Here is an 18,924-nt window from a genome sequence, read left to right as displayed (position 1 = left end):
CAAAGACAGAAAAAAAAATAAGAATTTTTTTATTGTTTGTGGAGCGCACTTTGAGGGTTACACCACCCTTTAACAGACAGACGCACGCTTGTCGCTGCTGCTTTAAGGATGCAGGTGCAGCTACAGCCCACACATTTCACAAAGACAGAAAAAAAAATAAGAATTTTTAAATTGTTTGTGGAGCGCACTTTGAGGGTTACACCACCCTTTAACAGACAGACGCACGCTTGTCGCTGCTGCTTTGAGGACAGTATCATATGCAGTGACAGTAGACTTGTCAGAAATTGTTGGCATGTCCTTCAGTCCGGACCAGATGTCCAAACCGGCCCTTGACTTATGACACAGGCGCACGCTTGGCGCTGCTACTGTGTTACTGCACGTGCGGCTACAGCCCACACACGTCACAAACACATAAAAAAATATTTTTTATTTTTTGGAGCACTTTGAGGGCTTCACCACCCTTTAACAGACAGACGCACGCTTGTCGCTGCTGCTTTGAGGATGCAAGTGCGGCTACAGCCCACACAATTCACAAAGACAGAAAAAAAAAGAATTTTTTTATTGTTTGTGGAGCGCACTTTGAGGGTTACACCACCCTTTAACAGACAGACGCACGCTTGTCGCTGCTGCTTTAAGGATGCGGGTGCGGCTACAGCCCACACATTTCACAAAGACAGAAAAAAAAAGAAGAATATTTTTATTGTTTGTGGAGCACACGTTGAGGGTTACACCACCCTTTAACAGACAGACGCACGCTTGTCGCTGCTGCTTTAAGGATGCAGGTGCGGCTACAGCCCACACATTTCACAAAGACAGAAAAAAAAATAAGATTTTTTTTAATTGTTTGTGGAGCGCACTTTGAGGGTTACACCACCCTTTAACAGACAGACGCACGCTTGTTGCTGCTGCTTTGAGGACAGTATCATATGCAGTGACAGTAGACTTGTCTGAAATTGTTGGCACGTCCTTCAGTCCGGACCAGATGTCCAAACCGGCCCTTGACTTATGACACAGGCGCACGCTTGGCGCTGCTACTGTGTTGCTGCACGTGCGGCTACATCGCACACAAGTCACAAACACATAAAAAAAATATTTTTTATTTTTTGGAGCACTTTGAGGGTTACACCACCCTTTAACAGACAGACGCACGCTTGTCGCTGCTGCTTTGAGGATGCAGGTGGAATCTAGACGGGATTTGGAACCGGGGACACACTACCTCCATCAATTGTCTAAATCCCACTGCACTAATGGCGGATACCGGACCCACGTCTAACACCAACATAGCAGTCAAGGCCTCAGTTATACGTTTTGCTTCAGGATGACTGCTGTCGTACTTCATCCTCATCGCTAGGGACTGTTGGAGGGTCAAATGTTTAGTAAAAGTGGTGGTGTTCCTACTTCCTCTCTGCGATGATGAACAACAGCAGCAGCAACAGCACTAGGAGGAAGTGGTTCTTGATCTTTCCCTATTTTATTTTTATCAGAGAAAGTTTGGTCCTCCATTTATGTTATATTGATATATACGTGCGGCTAAAGCGCACACAAACACAGAAAATATTTTTTTATTTTTGCTGGAGAGTAGAGCACTTTGTGGGTTACACCACCCTTTAAGAAATGAGCCAGCCGGCTCTTTACTTATGGGACACAGGCGCACGCTTGGCGCTGCTCCTTTGTTGATGCACGTGCAGCCACAGTGCACACAATTCACAAACACAGAAAATATATATTTTTTTGGTTTGGAGTGTACTTTGGGGGTTACAGCACCCTTTAACGGTCAAGCCAGCCGGCCCTTTACTTATGACACAGGCGCACGCTAGGCACTACTTTGTTGATGCACGTGCGGCTACTGCGCACACAATTCACAAACACAGAAAATATTTTTTTATTTGGTTTGGAGTGTACTCTGGGGGTTACAGCACCATTTAACGGTCAAGCCAGCTGGCCCTTTACTTATGACACAGGCGCACACTTGGCACTACTTTGTTGATGCACGAGCGGCTACTGCGCACACAATTCACAAACACAGAAATATTTTTTTTTTTTGGTTTGGACTGGAGTGTACTTTGGGGGTTACTGCACCCTTTAACGGTCAAGCCAGCTGGCCCTTTACTTATGACACAGGCGCACGCTTGGCACTACTTTGTTGATGCACGTGCGGCTACTGTGCACACAATTCACAAACACAGAAAATATTTTTTTTTGGGGTTTGGACTGTAGTGTACTTTGGGGGTTACAGCACCCTTTAACGGTCAAGCCAGCCGGCCCTTTACTTATGACACAGGCGCACGCTTGGCACTACTTTGTTGATGCACGTGTGGCTACTGCGCACACAATTCACAAACACAGAAAAAATATTATTTTTTTAGCACTTGGGGGGAGCACCCCTGATGGACAGAGCACCCCCTGGACAACACTACAGCACCCCTTTATGACTGGGACACTGCACAGGACTTTGGAGTGGACACAGCCCCTATAGAGAACTGACTGCACAACACAGTCCAGCCAGCCCCTATGGACTTTGAAGTAGTGGACACAGCCCCTATTAACAACAGCAGCACAGCACAACACAGCCAGCCCCTATGGACTTTGAAGTAGTGGACAACAGCAGCACAGCGCAGCACAGCACAGCACAACACTACTCTGCACTACACTACACTACACTACACAGCCCAGCCAGCCCTAACTCCCACCCTCCCTCTTCACTGTCCACAGCCGAGTGAGAAAATGGCGCCGACGCGGGTACCTTATATAGGATCCAAAACCCACGAGACCCGGAAGGCGGGATGATGACGTTTTGCCTCGATTTCAGATCCGAGTCAGGCGGGAAAAGTCGAGCCTGACTCGGATCTGACTCGGAACGGGGGGGCTCGGGGGGGTCGGATTTCAGAAATCCGAACCCGCTCACCCCTAATATATATATATATCTATCTATATCTATATATATATTAGGAATGTGCAGGCTCGGTTTTACTCGGTTCTTATCGCCACTTTACCACAAATTCGGATTTATTATATTGGCTATCCAAAACACATGATAGGCGATAGCCAATAAAATGCCGTTTGAAGATTCCAGTAAATCCGAATAAAACCGAACCTGCTCACCCCTAATATATATATATATATATATATATATATAGAATCCCAATGGACCCGGCACTCGCACTAAAGGTAAGTATGGCTCCACTGCATTTCCCTATTGCAGTGAGCAAGAATAGCCAGGGGATAAAGGGAGGCACTCAGAGACTTCACAACTTGAAAGAAATCACAGCAAGACTGTTGCTAGTTGCCAACGTTTCAGTGACATTCACTTTTATCAAGACATGAAAAGTCAACATTGTAACATACCTTAAATAGTGTTCACCCTGTGTGTCTGCACCATGCTGTACTGTCCTGTCTGGAGTCCGATGACGTCACTGGTAGCGCCAAAGCGCCATTATCATCACGAGTGGGCGTGTATACCAGTGTGTGACCCATCACCTAGGTGACATGTAAACAAATAACGTATCAAGCATAAAGAGAAAGACTGGACTAATAAAAGACAAATATTGTAGGTGATCAAAAAATCACCAGCAGAATGAACAAAGTGTAAAATGAGAGGAAAGAAAAACACAGGGGAGAAAAAAATGGTTATAGAAAGCAAGTGCATGAATTCATTTCATTGAGGCCGCCAGGATGGAGTGTTTGAAGATTATGAATCCAACGTGATTCATGCTGTAGGAGGACACGTCCTCTGTCGCCACCTCTGATGTTTGGTGGAATCCAGTCTATCATTTTGCAACGGAGTGTGGATAATCTATGCTTAAACTCCCTAAAATGTTTAGCCATGGGCTGATCGACTTCTTTACCCTCTAGGGCAGCTCTGATACTCGAACGATGTAAAGCCATGTGTTCTTTAAGTTGCCTAGTGGTCTTGCCAATGTACAAAAGACCACATGGGCAACGTATGTAGTACACCACAAAACGGCTCGTACATGTTAAGGCATATCTGATGTATAATTTGCGGCCGGAGTTGGGATGAACAAAAGTGTTGCCAGTTTCTAAATGACTGCAAGTGATACAGCCTGTGCATTTATAATTGCCTGGCTTTCTAGTAAGAAAATGTACAGGGGTTTGTGATTTATGTTGTGAAATGTCATTATGCACAATCTGGTCTTTAATGTTACGACCCCTGTTGAAAGCAGGGGATATCTTAGTATCTTGAAGCATCTTCAGAGAGGAATCCGTCATCAAAATAGGCCATACTGATTTAGTGGTTTGTATCAGGTCCCGTGATTTGTTGGAAAAATCCTGGACCCATAATATTTTAGAACATTTTGAAGTTCTTTTTACCTTTTTGAGAGCTGCCATTCTGGAAATGTTAAGAGCTTTGGCATTCGCTGTTTTAAGCAGTGTGGGACTATATCCTCTAGACAAGAATTTAATTAGCATCTTGTCAATTTGTTGACTGGCATCAGTTGGGTCACTACAAATCCGTATGATACGGAGGAACTGTGAAAACGGTAATCCTTTTTTGAGCGCTGGTGGATGAAAGCTACCTGCTTGCAATAACGTGTTCCGGTGTGTGGCTTTAAAATAGATCGTTGTACAAATTTCTAATTTCTGATTGACTGACACAGCTACATCCAGAAAGTGTATAGATTCAAAGTTACTTTCAAAAGTGAATTTGATGGGACAGTCGGCAGAATTGATGTCTTCCATAGTTTGTGTAAATGACTCCTTAGTGCCTGTCCATTGAATGAAAATATCGTCGATATACCGTAAATATGCTGTAATGCATCCTTGAATCTCAGGAGATGAAAAAACAGGTCCCTTTCAACTTCCCACATGTACAGGTTAGTGAAGCTAGGAGCCACGCATGACCCCATGGCACAGCCGGATCTTTGTAAAAGTACTTATTATCAAACAAATAATAATTTCTAGTTAAAGTTAATTCTAGTAGGGTGAGGAAAAACATGATGTCTGGGCCAGAGTAAGCTGGATTATTCATAAGGATCCGTCGGATCGCCTCGATGCCCTTCTGATGGGGTATGGAAGTGTACAGGCTTGTCACATCCATTGTACACATAAGATGTTTGGTAGTTAATGGCGAAAGCTCTTGTAGTTTGAGAATGAAGGATGTTGTGTCCTTTAAGATAGTGGCTTCTGCTTGTACCACAGGTTGGAGTAGGTAATCTAAATACTGTGATACAGTATAGTACAATGAGTCCCTGGCAGCAATTATCGGTCTGCCAGGTGGGTTGATAGCGTTTTTATGTAATTTAGGGATACTGTATAATACAGGTATCCTCGGCCAATCCTGAACTAAACTCTCAAAAGTTTTCTTAGAGATGATCTGATTTTGCAACGCAGCCGACAGTATGTTGTCCATCTCTTTTTTAAATGTTTGTGTAGGGTCACCTGTTAACTGTTGATACACCTCTTGATCTGATAGTTGGTTATACAATTCTGACTTGTACATATCCATATCTTGCACAACGATTCCCCCACCCTTGTCCGCAGGGCGGATCATGATGTTTTTGTACTTGCTGAGATTTTGGAGTGCTGTTTTCTCAGCATTGGATAGATTGGATATGCGAACAGCCACTTGTGTTGGATGTGTATTGCAAGAAAGTGTATCCATATATTCTTCCATTCTGTTATGGAAGTACTTAATAGCAGGATTAATCGATTTTGGATCAAATTTAGATTTTTTGATGTATGAAGGAGGTAGATGTTCCTGATCATCTGTATCACCATAACACTCCTTGAGTTTAATCTTCCTAGTGAATTTGTATAAGTCAACTTTACTGGTGAATGTGTCAAAATCTTGAGTAGGGACAAAGGACAAGCCTTTGTTTAAAACTGTTATTTCATCAGAAGTCAGTGCCCTTGAGGACAAGTTGAAGACTACATCTTCCTTTTGTATATTCTTTTTGATCATCCTTGCCCACTGCCCTCTGGGACGGGTTTTGAATCTGTAGATGGATCTGTCCTGGCCCATGTGCGTACCCCTAAAGGGGTGTACTGATTTTTTTGGCTCTGTAGCACATTCCTGATCACTAGAGGAGATCGCTCCAGCAGAGGAATCAGTTTCCAATGGGAACCTGTGGGGTCTATAACGTGGCCTCCTATCAGTTGTGGGGCCCCTATTGTATACCTTCAGTTCTGCATAATCGCGATTGACCGTTTGAAGCTTGGATTTTTTTAATTTAATCAAATCAATTCTGTATTGTTCTACCTGTGTTGTCAGTTTGGATAATATGTCTGTAGACACCTCAGGTTGCAGCTGACTGAAACGGCAAGATTCAAATTTAGCAATATTTTCCGTGGCCAGAGCTAATTCTCTGGCTGACTCCTCAATGACCAGGAGAATTAGATCAAAAAAGCATCTATTAAGGATGGAAGCCCACCTTCTGCAAAACGTAGGATTGTATCTCCCTATAGTTGGGATGTTTCTGATCCTGAACCCGCGGGGTATTTTTTTCTCCCGATAATAATAGGATAGTGTCACCACGTGTAGGTAGAAATCTACCTCTCTTTTCTTAAGGCGTAGGAGCTGGGCTGTCAATTGTTCGATGCTTTCCTCTCCAGCTGTGGTTTCTAAATTACCAGTAAATAAAATACTGTTCACTTCTGCATCCGAGAAAGATAATATTTCTCCCAGTGGTAAAACTACCTCTGATAGTCCAGTAAAATCAGTATGCATAGAAGCCTCAGACATCCCCTTTCAAAAAAGGTGAGGAAGGAGGCCAAAATCGTGACTGAACAAATAAACACACAGTTCAATTAGTGTGAAAAAACTAATTATGGTACTTGATGATAAAATACATGTGCGGTGCCTTGGTAAAACAAAATCCTGTATGGTGTAATGATACACGAACAGCAATCCTGAATGTAGAATCCCAATGTACCTGGAAAGGATGGCCTTACACAGGTCAGCCATCAAATCAGCGCTACAAGGAAAACCATCTGAACAACCAGTGGTAAGACACTTTGCAGAGAAAGGCCACAAACTGGGGAACTGAAACACCAAATTATTGACCATGTTCCTAAAAATCAGAGGAGGGGATCGAGCGTCGAGATTACTACAAATGAAAGCCGGTGGGATTTTTTTAATTAATACCTTTAATCCACATGGTCTTAATGAATAAATCCAGTGGAATGTTTTTAAGCGATGTTCTGCTGTAATTTTTTCATAACCATATTTTTTCGTCATTGTATGTTGTCAGCGAAGTCTATATTTAAAAAGTTCATAATAGTTAAATGGTCATGTCCATGCTCATTACTATAATATGTATTGAACATTTTTAAACACATATAGAGTCGGCACTAATTATAAACAAGCAGCTAAACTTCTACTGTGCTGTTTTAGAACACATACATGACGTTTTGATTAAGCCAGTAGATGACGTCACTTTGAACACATAAAACTTCCTCACATTTATAGTATTAATTTTTATACACAGATGAGATATAATGTGGTCGGTTAAGATGTTCATTTATATTATAGATTTATATAGGCTCCATGGTGAAATTAAGGTCACAGATTATTTCTTTTCACAGTTTTTTAACATAAACAGTGCACTTTATTATATTATACACAGGGTAGGTTTAAATATTTTAAAAATGGGGCGTTTTATACATTTATCTAAATACATAATTGTTTAGATCTTCAAAATTAGACTGTGGAATATGAATAATTATTAACTATGTTGCATGTGTTTCAATTGATAGTGTTTATTACAATATATATTTATTCCGGATACCCTTCATTGTTACAAACATATTGTTATTATAGTCTGACTTTTTTTCATACTGTCACATACTATTATATTCGATATAGTATATATTTTTCTTAAGGTGACTATGCTTTTCTTGTTTTTCACTACATTCACTGTGTGAGGGGTTAGATTCACTTTCTTCCCTCAGTATTGTTTTTCCTCTATCCTTCAGGGTACTCATGGTGATCTGTCCAGCGTCTTGGTTGCTATGGTTTTTAGATGTGGCCGGTGACGCAATGTCACTCGTTGGAGACAGGACAGAAGTCAGACGTGGATTCCCCGAGTCTAGGTGCAGATATCACTGGCGGGCTTCTTCACTTATATAAATTATGTTAGTATATTTTAACTTTTTTACACCTTGACAAAGGGGCGGAAGTGGCCCAAAATGTGGGTACTGCTTTTTCACTACATGTGACACGTTTTTATTTTCATCACAGGTCTCTGAGTGCCACTGTTTGTTTATGCTGCTGATCTGTATATATATATATATATATATATATATATATATATTAGGGATGTGCAGGCTCGGTTTTACTCGGTTCATATCGCCACTTTACCGCAAATTCAGATTTATTATATTGGCTATCCAAAACACATGATAGGCGATAGCCAATAAAATGCCGTTTAAAGATCCGAGTAAATCCGAGTAAAACCAAACCCGCTCACCCCTAATATATATATATATATATATATATATATATAATCCCAATGGACCCGGCACTCGCACTAAAGGTAAGTATGGCTCCCCTGCCTTTCCCTATTGCAGTGAGCAAGAATAGCCAGGGGATAACGGGAGGCACTCAGAGACTTCACAACTTGAAAGAAATCACAGCAAGACTGTTGCTAGTTGCCAACGTTTCAGTGACATTCACTTTTATCAAGACATGAAAAGTCAACATTGTAACATACCTTAAATAGTGTTCACCCTGTGTGCCTGCACCATGCTGTATCGTCCCGTCTGGAGACCGATGACGTCACTGGTAGCGCCAAAGCGCCAGCGCCATCATCATCACGAGGGGGCGTGTACACCAGTGTGTGACCCATCACCTAGGTGACATGTAAACAAATAACGTATCAAGCATAAAGAGAAAGACTGGACTAATAAAAGACAAAAATTGTAGGTGATCAAAAAATCACCAGCAGAATGAACAAAGTGTAAAATGAGAGGAAAGAAAAACACAGGGGAGAAAAAAATGGTTATAGAAAGCAAGTGCATGAATTCATTTCATTGAGGCCGCCAGGATGGAGTGTTTGAAGATTATGAATCCAACGTGATTCATGCTGTAGGAGGACACGTCCTCTGTCGCCTCCTCTGATGTTTGGTGGAATCCAGTCTATCATTTTGCAATGGAGTGTGAATAATCTATGCTTAAACTCCCTGAAATGTTTAGCCATGGGCTGATCAACTTCTTTAACCTCTAGGGCAGCTCTGATACTCAAACGATGTAAAGCCATGTGTTCTTTAAGTTGCCTAGTGGTCTTGCCAATGTACAAAAGACCACATGGGCAACATATGTAGTACACCACAAAACGGCTCGTACGTGTTAAGGCATATCTGATGTATAATTTGAGGCCAGAGTGGGGATGAACAAAAGTGTTGCCAGTTTCTAAATGACTGCAAGTGATACAGCCTGTGCATTTATAATTGCCTGGCTTTCTAGTAAGAAAATGTACAGGGGTTTGTGATTTATGTTGTGAAATGTCATTATGCACAATCTGGTCTTTAATGTTACGACCCCTGTTGAAAGCAGGGGTTATCTTAGTTCCTTGAAGCATCTTCAGAGAGGATTCCGTCATCAAAATAGGCCATACTGATTTAGTGGTTTGTATCAGGTCCCGTGATTTGTTGGAAAAATCCTGGACCCATAATATTTTAGAACATTTTGAAGTTCTTTTTACCTTTTTGAGAGCTGCCATTCTGGAAACGTTAAGAGCTTTCGCTTTCGCTGTTTTAAGCAGTGTGGGACTATATCCTCTAGACAAGAATTTAATTAGCATCTTGTCAATTTGTTGACTGGCATCAGTTGGGTCACTACAAATCCGTATGATACGGAGGAACTGTGAAAACGGTAATCCTTTTTTGAGCGCTGGTGGATAAAAGCTACCTGCTTGCAATAACGTGTTCCTGTGTGTGGCTTTAAAATAGATCGTTGTACAAATTTCTAATTTCTGATTGACTGACACAGCTACATCCAGAAAGTGCATAGATTCAAAGTTACTGTCAAAAGTGAATTTGATGGGACAGTCGGCAGAATTGATGTCTTCCATAGTTTGTGTAAATGACTCCTTAGTGCCTGTCCATTGAATGAAAATATCGTCGATATACCGTAAATATGCGGTAATGAATCCTTGAATCTCAGGAGATGAAAAAACAGGTCCCTTTCAACTTCACACATGTACAGGTTAGCGAAGCTAGGAGCCACGCATGACCCCATGGCACAGCCGGATCTTTGTAAAAAGTACTTATTATCAAACAAATAATAATTTCTAGTTAAAGTTAATTCTAGTAGGGTGAGGAAAAACGTGACGTCTGGGCCAGAGTAAGCTGGATTATTCATAAGGATCCGTCGGATCGCCTCGATGCACTTCTGATGGGGTATGGAAGTGTACAGGCTCGTCACATCCATTGTACACATAAGATGTTTGGTAGTTAATGGCGAAAGCTCTTGTAGTTTTAGAATGAAGGATGTTGTGTCCTTTAAGATAGTGGCTTCTGCTTGTACCACAGGTTGGAGTAGGTAATCTAAATACTGTGATACAGTATAGTACAATGAGTCCCTGGCAGCAATTATCGGTCTGCCAGGTGGGTTGATAGCGTTTTTATGTAATTTAGGGATACTGTATAATACAGGTATCCTCGGCCAATCCTGAACTAAACTCTCAAAAGTTTTCTTAGAGATGATCTGATTTTGCAACGCAGCCGACAGTATGTTGTCCATCTCTTTTTTAAATGTTTGTGTAGGGTCACCTGTTAACTGTTGATACACCTCTTGATCTGATAGTTGGTTATACAATTCTGACTTGTACATATCCAGATCTTGCACAACGATTCCCCCACCCTTGTCCGCAGGGCGGATCATGATGTCTTTGTAGTTGCTGAGATTTTGGAGTGCTGTTTTTTCAGCATTGGATAGATTGGATATGCGAACAGCCACTTGTGTTGGATGTGTATTGCCAGAAACAGTATCCATATATTCTTCCATTCTGTTGTGGAAGTACTTAATAGCAGGATTAATCGATTTTGGATCAAATTTAGATTTTTTGATGTATGAAGGAGGTAGATGTTCCTGATCATCTGTATCACCATAACACTCCTTGAGTTTAATCTTCCTAGTGAATTTGTATAAGTCAACTTTACTGGTGAACGTGTCAAAATCTTGAGTAGGGACAAAGGACAAGCCTTTATTTAAAACTGTTATTTCATCAGAAGTCATTGCCCTTGAGGACAAGTTGAAGACTACATCTTCCTTTTGTATATTCTTTTTGATCATCCTTGCCCACTGCCCTCTGGGACGGGTTTTGAATCTGTAGATGGATCTGTCCTGGCCCACGTGCGTAGCCCTAAAGGGGGACGCTGTACTGGTTTTTTTGGCTCTGTAGCACATTCCTGATCACTAGAGGAGATCGCTCCAGCAGAGGAATCAGTTTCCAATGGGAACCTGCGGGGTCTATAACGTGGCCTCCTATCAGTTGTGGGGCCCCTATTGTTGACCCAGCTGTATACCTTCAGTTCCGCATAATCGCGATTGACCGTTTGAAGCTTGGATTTTTTTAATTTAATCAAATCAATTCTGTATTGTTCTACCTGTGTTGTCAGTTTGGATAATATGTCTGTAGACACCTCAGGTTGCAGCTGACTGAAACGGCAAGATTCAAATTTAGCAATATTTTCCGTGGCCAGAGCTAATTCTCTGGCTGACTCCTCAATGACCAGGAGAATTAGATCAAAAAAGCATCTATTAAGGATGGAAGCCCACCTTCTGCAAAACGTAGGATTGTATCTCCCTATAGTTGGGATGTTTTTGATCCTGAACCCGCGGGGTATTTTTTTTCTCCCGATAATAATCGGATAGTGTCACTCCATGCAGGTAGAAATCTACCTCTCTTTTCTTAAGGCGTAGGAGCTGGGCTGTCAATTGTTCGATGCTTTCCTCTCCAGCTGTGGTTTCTAAATTACCAGTAAATAAAATACTGTTCACTTCTGCATCCGAGAAAGATAATATTTCTCCCAGTGGTAAAACTACCTCTGATAGTCCAGTAAAATCAGTATGCATAGAAGCCTCAGACATCCCCTTTCAAAAAAGGTGAGGAAGGAGGCCAAAATCGTGACTGAACAAATAAACACACAGTTCAATTAGTGTGAAAAAACTAATTATGGTAGTTGATTATAAAATACATGTGCGGTGCCTTGGTAAAACAAAATCCTGTATGGTGTAATGATACACGAACAGCAATCCTGAATGTAGAATCCCAATTTACCCGGAAAGGATGGCCTTACACAGGTCAGCCATCAAATCAACGCTACAAGGAAAACCATCGGAACAACCAGTGGTAAGACACTTTGCAGAGAAAGGCCACAAACTGGGGAACTGAAACACCAAATTATTGACCATGTTCCTAAAAATCAGAGGAAGGGATCGAGCATGGAGATTACTACAAATGAAAGCCAGTGGGATTTTTTTAATTAATACCTTTAATCCACATGGTCTTAATGAATAAATCCAGTGGAATGTTTTTAAGTGATGTTCTGCTGTAATTTTTTCATAACCATATTTTTTCGTCATTGTATGTTGTCAGCGAAGTCTATATTTAAAAAGTTCATAATAGTTAAATGGTCATGTCCATGCTCATTACTATAATATGTATTGGACATTTTTAAACACATATAGGGTCGGCACTAATTATAAACAAACAGCTAAACTTCTACTGTGCTGTTTTAGAACACATACATGATGTTTTGATTAAGCCAGTAGATGACGTCACTTTGAACACATAAAACTTCCACACATTTATAGTATTAATTTTTATACACAGATGAGATATAATGTGGTCGGTTAAGATGTTCATTTGTATTATAGATTTATATAGGCTCCATGGTGAAATTAAGGTCACAGATTATTTCTTTTCAGTTTTTTAACATAAACAGTGCACTTTATTATATTATACACAGGGTAGGTTTAAATATTTTAAAAATGGGGCGTTTTATACATTTATCTAAATACATAATTGTTTAGATCTTCAAAATTAGACTGTGGAACATGAATAATTATTATCTATATGGCATGTGTTTCAATTTATAGTGTTTATTACAATATATATTTATTCCGGATACCCTTCATTGTTACAAACATATTGTTATTATATTCTGACTTTTTTTCATACTGTCACATACTATTATATTCGATATAGTATATATTTTTCTTAAGGTGACTATGCTTTTCTTGTTTTTCACTACATTCACTGGGTGAGGGGTTAGATTCACTTTCTTCCCTCAGTATTGTTTTTCCTCAATCCTTCAGTGTACTCGCGGTGATCTGTCCAGCGTCTTGGTTGCTATGGTTTTCAGATGCTACCGGTGCCGCAATGTCATTCGTTGGAGACAGGGCAGAAGTCAGACGTGGACTCCCCAAGTCTGTGCAGATTTCACTGGCAGGCTTCTTCACTTATATAAGTTATGTTAGTATATTTTAACTTTTTTACACCTTGACAAAGGGGCGGAAGTGCCCCAAAACGTTGGTACTGCTTTTTCACTACATGTGACACATTTTATTTTCATCACAAGTCTCTGAGTGCACTGTTTGTTTATGCTGCTGATCTATATATATATATATATATATATATATATATGATTTAGTTTATTTGGTTAATTTTTAATTAGCCTTATTGTGATCACAGCTTTCTCATGCACCCCTGTGCAAGCTCATTTATATTAAGCTGTGTCAGCTGCCTTTTTGGTAGTATGATAGAAACTATGGGCCTGATTCAGAGCCGGACGCTATTTGCGCTCGCTCGGTCAGAGAAAGGGGATGGCTATTTAAATTGAGTGCTCGCTCTTTGCGGTCTGTTGACGCCTCTATGTCTGAGCGAGCAAACGAAACATGCGCTCGCTATTTTGTGAAGACGCCCCCTGGCCGCTCGCATCATACGTCATCTCCGCTATTTATTAGATTAATCGAGTACATCGAATGGCATCTGATCTGCTCGCAGTGCTTGTGGTAGGTTTATCCTACCGCAATCATGCGAACAGTTCAGGCTAAGAAACAACCAAGTGACGTGGTCGATGACGCTGCTTTGTTAATTATGCACACCCTTAAAATGCCCGTTTTGACCGTTTGGCACGCCTGCGTTCGGATCTCCACTCCCCGTTTTCAAGCACCTTCCCCTGTTACCACCCACAAACGCCTCATCCTGTCACTAAAATTAGCAGGCACTCGCTATTTTGTGAGTGCTTGATTTCCGATCGCACTGACTGGTTGGCGCATGCGCATTATGACCCATAAGCATGTGCAGTTGTGCGAACATCGCTCGGAGCGACCGAGTGGCCGCTTATGAGCGGCTCTGAATCAGGCCTATGTTTGTTGACTGCCTTGCCTTTAAAAGCCATTATTTATGTATTATTGTGAGTGATTTAACAATGTATATATATATATATATATATATATATATATATATACAGTCAGGTCCATAAATATTGGGACATTGACAGAATTTTCATATTTTAGCCTCTATTCACCACAATGGCTTTGAAATGTAACAAACAAGATGTACTTTAACTGTAGACTTTCAGATTTAATTTGAGGGTAATTACATCCAAATCAGGTGAACGGTGTAGGAATTACAACGGTTTCTATATGTGCCTCCCACTTTTTAAGGGGCCAAAAGTAATGGGACTATCAACTCAAAAGCTATTTCATGGACAGGTGTGGGCTATTCCCTCGTTATTTCATTATCAATTAAACAGGTAAAAGGTCTGGAGTTGATTCTAGGTGTGACATTTGCATTTGGAATCAGTTGCTGTCAACTCTCAATATAAGATCCAAAGAGCTGTCACTATCAGTAAAGCAAGCCATCATTAGGCTGAAAAATCATCAAAATAATTTGAGATTAAAAGAAAATTTTTTTTAATAATTTCCTTGCATTTAAAAAAAAACACAAATCAGCCATTTGACACAATTTAAAAACCTACAGTACCTTCCTAAGGCCCACAAACAGCCTTCTGTACGGTCCATTTTGGGGGTTTCAGGATGGTCTCCTCACATTTTCATGCATTTATCGCAAATCTCATTTGGCAGTCAATTTGCACCCCTCCTCTGCGAGTAGTGCGAATAGGCATTTTTAATTGGATTTTAGAATTCTCAGGAGTGTGCTTCGCTGCGAAGTGTGTGAGTTTCAAGAAACAAACTCGCTACTCGCCATTCCCACCTAATTGGATTGAGCCCAAAGTATCCACACTTAGCGGTGATCACAGCAATGCAAATGCTGGGCATTCTGTCTATCAACTTGTTTAAAGTTTCAGTTCTGATGGCAGCCCACTTGTCTTGTAGCAACTCCAAAAGGTTATTTGCATGTCTCGAACACACCTGTCCAGATGATCCCAAAGGAGTTCAATTGGTTTGCAATCAGGACCCTGGGGTGGCCAAACCATGTTCTTCAGTATCTGTTGCCTTTGTTTTTTTTTAACATTTTACAAAGACTGGAGGTATGTTTTCAGTCATTACCTTGCTGTAGTGCAAAACCACAACCAATAAGGCGGGTGCCAGAAGGGGTGGAATGGTGCACCAGGATGTTGTGGTATTGTTTGGAGTCCATGATTCCTTCAATTATTATGAAGTCACCACCTGCACCAGCTCAAAATCATCCTCAAACCATAATGGAAACTCCTCCATGATTGACTGTGGGCAAAATGCAAGCAGAAAGCATGTGCTCGTCTGTTACACGATGAACAAACTTGCGCCTCTCGGACCCAAACACCTCAAACTTCAATTCTTCTGTGAAAAGAACCGTCTTCCACTGACTAGTGGTATAGCTACTGTGCTTTTTTTGCCCACAATTGTCTCATTTTTATTTACCTAAGCAATGTTGTTTGAGCTGCAGTACATCCCTACAAGCCACTGGGTCTAAGGCGGTGTTTGACTGTGATGGTTTACATGATTTTCTTCCCCTAGCAGCATGAATCTGATGAGCTTTTAGGAATCTGTGCCTGTTTTGTACAATAATGAGTGTCTGCAGGCAACAGTGAAGCATTGTGGAGGTCCCTTGCAGTTTGGGGCTTCATTTTAGCAAATGGAGTTGAAGATTTGGTCAGGGTTAATAGTGTGCTCAATGCTGGGATTTACACACAGGTACATATCCATCATGCAGTACCAGGGAGGGATCTGATTGGGTCCAAATTTATTCCATAGCAGGACAATGATCCCCAATGTCAGCCAATGTCATTAAGAACTATCTTCAGTGTAAAGAAGAACAAGGAGTACTTGAAGGGATCATATGGCCTCCACAGAGCCATGAACTCAACATCATCGAGTCTGTCTGGGATTACATGATGAGACAGAAGTATATGAGCAAGCCTACATCCACAGAATATCAGTGATTAGTTCTAGAAGATGTTTGGAACAACCTGTCTGCCGAGTTCCTTCAAAAACTGGGTGCGAGTATACCTAGAAGAATTGATGCTGTTTTGAAGGCTGAGGGTGGTCACACCAAATACTGATTTGATTTAGATTTCTCTTCTGTTCATTCTCTTTGCATGTTGTTAATTGATAAAAAATAAACTATTAACACTTCTATTTTTGAAAGCTTTCTTACTGTGCAGCATTTCTTCCACACCTGCGTAAAACTTTTGCACAGTATTGTATATATATATACACAAAAATGTCCAGACAACGCCACATATATAAAAAAAAATTGAAAATTGTAATCCTTAAAGAGTCCAATACTGGTACTTATTTTGTATATAAAATGAATCCCCACACTTTGGAGTGCTCCCGTTGTGGTAGTGGAATGAAGGGGATGGTATCTTCAATGAGTAGATGGTAGGACTTTATACAGACAGGTCCTATAATGAGACCCTTGCACCAGAGGCACCCAGAGAGTAGTACAACAGCTATTAGTGTACATTATTGCAAATGTATTTTGCTTAAAATGTAAAAGACAAAGACATATACATAAAAAGCTTACTTCAGTTAATAATAGAACACCACCTGTTGTATATTGGCAACATTAATCCTTTGTCTAGCCCTTTTATTGGGGTAAAGGTTCTTGGTTGTTGGGAGACCAATATGGCGGTTCCATATAAAATTACCCATATATATATATATATATATATATATATTAGCAAAAGGGTCCACACACGTTTTTGTGTCAAAGTTGCTGAAGTCGCAGGCTCAAACTGGCTTTGTAGCGCCAAAAACATAGAAACATATTGAGCGCACTCACCTGACTTGAAAGCATAGAAAAAGTTTTATTTATCAGAAAGCCAACATCAGCTTACTGTCTGGTGAGTGCGCGCAATATGTTTATATATATATATATATATATTCCATAGACAAAAAACCTTATGGTTTCACATGTTCCATTAAGGCTGCTGAGACATGATCTGAAAATTTACAAAACCTATTGATTTTCTGCCACTCAAACTTCAAAAAGCAATGAAATTACTATCATTAAGGCTGACGCCTTAATGGACATGTTCATTGCGTAATACATATATGGTATGCCATCACACCCTGTGGTTAACTGCAGATTCAGCACTCTCACAGAATGAGATTGCTGTCACTTACAAAATGGTTGAGCTGCTAATTCACAGAATTGTGTGCTCATTGGTATACAAACATGCAGTCTATGCAACTGAGGTCAAAGCAGTTATGTGGCTCCCACATCCCAATCAGTGCCCACAATCTTCCCATTTGATTACCAAAACAATCTCACTGTCTTCCAACATCCTTCTCACTGCATATAATTTCTCATTTAGAATACACATTCAGCTCCCTTATTTTTTAAAATATCATACTCTGTCTATGCATATACACTTACTTCCCCTATATGCCTGCATGCTGCTATATATTCCCCAATCCCTACTGCTGTGTGGTCTCCCAACTGTGATAGTCTGTGTTCCCTCATCTGCACCAATGTTTTTTCCCCAGCCGCATCACCCTGCATCGGTGTCTTCTCCACAGCCACATTACTGTTTTTCTCTCATCTGTGGCACTCTTTCTTCCTCCATCTGCACTACTCTGGCCCCCCAACCATGCAACTCTGTCTCCTCCCACCACATTGTCTTCCTTCCCATCCACACCAATCTGTCTTCCCCAATCCCTACTGCTATGTGGTCTCCGAACTATGGTAGTCTGTGTTCTCTAATCCGCACCAATCTGTCTTTCTCCATCTGAACCACAATGAACTGTGCCACTCTGTTTACTTCTGCACCACTGCCTTCCCCTAAGCCATGCCGCTGTCTTCCTTTCCTCTGCGGCACTCTTTCTTCCTCCATCTGCACCACTCTGCCCCCCCAACTGTGCAACTCTGTCTCCCCCCCCACCCGCACTACTCTGTCTTCCTACCCATCCACACTAATCTGTCTTCCCCAATCCCTACTGTTGTGTGTTCTCCTATTTTTGCTAGTCTGTATTCCCTTATCCGCACCAATCTGTCTTTATCCATCTGCACTGCTCTGTCTTACCATGTCCATGCCACTCTCTTCCCCCATCCACGTCGCTATCCCACCAAACTGTCCCACTCTGTTTTCTCCCATCCATACCACTGTTTCCCACCCATCTGCATTACTTTGGCTACCCCCCTATGTACTGCTTAACCTTCCCTCCTCTACACACCTTTGTGTCTCACCTATCCATGCTATTGTGTATCCTCCCCCATCCACACCTCTTTTATCCCATCTGCACAGCTCTATTTTCTGCTTTGACCTCAGTTGCATAGACTGCATGTGTGTATTCCAATGAGCACACAGTTCTGTGAATTAGCAGCTCCACCATTTTGTGAGTGACAGCAATCTCTTTTTGTGAGAGTTCTGAATCTGCAGTTAACCACAGGGTGTGATGGCATACCATATCTGTATTGTGCAAGGAACACGTCCATTAAGGCGTCAGCCTTAATAATTGTAATTTCATTGCTTTTTGAAGTTTGAGTGGCAGAAAATCAATAGGTTTTG

General features: G+C 41.0%; 1 long non-coding RNA gene across 1 annotated transcript in view; it reads right to left on the bottom strand.

Moving 5' to 3' along the window:
• Nucleotides 1–3,394: 3,394 nt before the first annotated feature.
• LOC148519762 (uncharacterized) overlaps nucleotides 3,395–18,924 on the bottom strand; it is a 28,787-nt gene continuing 13,257 nt past the window's right edge. The window contains exons 2-3 of the long non-coding RNA XR_015878910.1: nucleotides 8,670–8,807; nucleotides 3,395–3,477 (exon numbers count right to left, since the gene is read on the bottom strand). This is a non-coding gene — a long non-coding RNA (uncharacterized LOC148519762). The remainder of the gene's footprint in view (nucleotides 3,478–8,669; nucleotides 8,808–18,924) is intronic.

Source organism: Taudactylus pleione, unplaced genomic scaffold (assembly GCF_031769625.1).
Source record: "Taudactylus pleione unplaced genomic scaffold, aTauple2 ptg000183l, whole genome shotgun sequence".
In the NCBI taxonomy this organism is placed as follows: domain Eukaryota; kingdom Metazoa; phylum Chordata; class Amphibia; order Anura; family Myobatrachidae; genus Taudactylus; species Taudactylus pleione.
Note: the sequence above shows the minus strand (reverse complement) of the source record. Positions and strands in the feature narration are given on the sequence as shown.